This window comes from Euprymna scolopes, chromosome 22, assembly GCF_053919585.1.
Source record: "Euprymna scolopes isolate OS-2025 chromosome 22, ASM5391958v1, whole genome shotgun sequence".
Lineage (NCBI taxonomy): Eukaryota > Metazoa > Mollusca > Cephalopoda > Sepiida > Sepiolidae > Euprymna > Euprymna scolopes.
In genome coordinates, this window is record NC_136503.1 from 64,280,909 (window position 1) to 64,284,086 (window position 3,178).

General features: G+C 27.7%; 1 protein-coding gene across 1 annotated transcript in view; it reads left to right on the forward strand.

Annotated features, from left to right (window-relative positions):
* The first annotated feature begins 515 nt into the window (after nt 1-515).
* The window catches only part of LOC145243457 (uncharacterized), an 8,219-nt gene continuing 5,556 nt past the window's right edge, over nt 516-3,178 (forward strand). Inside the window, exon 1 of the mRNA XM_080106351.1 lies at nt 516-2,528. The gene's annotated coding sequence lies outside the window, so the exon portion shown is untranslated. The remainder of the gene's footprint in view (nt 2,529-3,178) is intronic.

Below are 3,178 nucleotides of genomic sequence, written 5' to 3' on the forward strand. Positions count from 1 at the left end.
TGACCTTATGGCAAGATGCTTGCCTACGACGTTTTGGATGACTTTGTGATTAGGTTAGAATCTCGCAACCAGCAGTAATTATCACTTACTGCACTGAAAATTGAGTCAACGTAAAACACTTGTTTCTATAAGTAAAAAAACAATTCTCAATATTCATTTAAAAACCATTATATATATATATATTTACACACATATATATATATACACACATATATATATATATGTGTGTGTGTGTGTGTGTGTGTGTATGTGTGTGTAGGAAAATAAGATTATACATCTATAATTCATACGTATTTCATTATGAGTATTAAAAATCCAAATCAATTCCATTTGTTCATAAATCTATCAAACAAACCAAACCGGTCAAGTCGACGAATCCCACGTATTGTGTGAAGCTTTCACAACGTAAACTCTTTCATTTTTAATATGGCATGAGAATTTAACCGTGACCCTGAAAAAAATGAATAGTATTAAAGAAAGCCGTAAACAATCACCTTTACCAGTCACGTGTTTATTTCTCGCGTGAATTCGTTCAAATTGTACTTCCAATCATACCCTCTTGTGTCTGCTATTTTTTATAAGTCAGAACAGTCTGGTTATTATGTTAAACGAACATGTTCATTGAAAACACCCGGAGGAGAGATTTGCTATCGTTCTGTTACTTAGCCTTTTATTTTTTTCTGTGGATATCTACTGTAAGTGAAAGTGTACTGGCTTTTCCCTGATAAGTTTTCTGGTTTGAAATTTGCAGAAAGATATTTTGTGATGATTATGTGCTAGAAAACAAAGAGAAGGAATTGTTACAAACCAAAGGATATTACCACATATTACTAAGATACAGGAAAATACGTTTAAATAGAACTTTTTCAGGAATCGGTAATACAACATTGAATCTGGAGCCTGTCCTGTCTGTATTTTAAATTAAAAAAAAAAACAATGCTAACGCGAAGACTTATCATTGGAATAGAGTCTATCAAGTTGGATTAAACTCCATCTTATTATTGGTTCCAATAATTTTACAACAGACCATTAAATAAAATAGAACCATTCTGAAAATGAAATACTAATAAACATACTGTTAAAAGAATCAGAAAGCAGCCTAAAAGAAATGTACCAGAAATGATAAAAAGAATCCAAAAGATTGAAAACAAAAAAGTTCTAAAATACGGAACTATTTATAAGCTATATCCCAAAAGAATGCAAAAGGATACGAGATTATAGCTTTATATATATCATGAGAAATTGCCAAAAAGTGAAATACGGACTAAAAGATATTGCATCTTTCACACAAACCGGATGACCGAAACATATATATATATACTAAAAAAATATATATACTAAAAATATATATATATATACTAATACGATATATATACTAAAATATTTAAAAAAAAAAGGAACGTGTTATATGTTACATACATACAGAAGCAACTGAAATTAAATTAAAATAAAAACACCAACAAATACAAGAATACACTAAAATATTTTGAAAAAAAAAAAGAAACTTGTTATATGTTCAAAAGCCTTAAAAACAACTGGAATCAAATTAAAACAAAATATACTGAAACTTTTGCAATATTCAAAAAATACAAAAATACATGGAAATATTGAAAAAAAAGAAAGTTGTTATATGTTAAAAAACATTAAAAGTAAGTGAAATCAAATTTAAATAAAACATATTAAACCTTTTAAAATATACTGAAAAGCATTTAAAGCAATTGAAATCAAATTCGAACAACATAGACTGAACCTTTTGCAATAAACACAAAATACATTGAAATATTTGGAAAAAAACTTGTTATATGTGAAAACGCCTTAAAAGCAACTGACATCAAATTTAAAACACAACATATTGAACTTTAAAAAACAATACTGAAAAATAAAGAACACATTGGAGTATTTAATAAAAAAACTTGTTATATGGTCAAAAATCTTCAAAGTGATTCAAATTAAAACAAAAAACAACCCCAAAATCGAAAAAAATTACAAGTTCCTGACCTCATTACAAAAGGAAAATTGAAAATAATACTAACGCTGAATACTGAAATATAAAAAATAAGTTGTTGAAAAAAAAACTGTATAAAATATTTGAAATCAAATGCAAAAACAAATAAATAAATAAAAAACAAACAGAAAACAATGTACGAGAATCTGGTATCATGACAAGAAACAATGATAAGGACTGCTACTTTACTTTACGATAAATACTGAAATATTTTGAAAAATAAAAACTGGCGATATGTTGCGAAAACTGTGAAAATATCTGAAATCACATTGAAAACGTAAACAACTTTCAACAAAAACTAAAACTAAAATTGAAAGTAGCTGGTCCGATGAAAAAAAGTAAATTTCAAACGAACGCGAATTTAACTTACGTGAAATCCTGTAATATTTTTGAAAACACTTCTTGGAACACACAGTTGGATCCACTTTGAATAAAGTTATAAGATAATAAAGAAAACCAAATTTACCCCCCAAAAATATTTGGTACACTACGGCATTGTAGAAAAACATTATATACTGAAAAGGTAATGTGATAAAATTATTTATTTACAAAATTATTGCTATTTTGGCTTCTCACGTGTTAATTCAACTTGTTCGTATAAAAAGCGAAACTAATTCAAAGCTAAGACATTGAGGGACATTGTTCTCGGCAATCGCGCCAGGAACGTAGCAATCAGCTTTAATGCGAGGAAAATTCCTTATATCAGACGACTGCTATTCAATTTGGACAATCCCCTTTTCATGGGGAGCTGGTTTATCCCCAACATCTTGGAGAAACAAAACCAGCCAAATTATTGTGATAGTGAGAAAAATATTATCTAAAACAAAATATATAAAAGACTTTAGAAATTTTATAAAAATAACAATTGCACACATATCTAAAAACAATGCTTAACTATAGATGAAAGCATAACTATTGAGTTTGTTTCCATTCATGAAAAAAACAAAATTTGGAAATACGTACACATCAAATATTAAAGAAACATGAAAAATTAAAAAAAATATATACATACTTAAAAATATATTATAAATTAATTAATGTTTTCAAACAGCGTTTCAGAAATTTCAACCAAAATATAAGTATTATAAATAGAATAGGTTTGCTTAATATTTTATATTCGTATTTACGAAGATAATAGGTTTTTCGGCGCTAATGCACTTACTGATCCGCGCT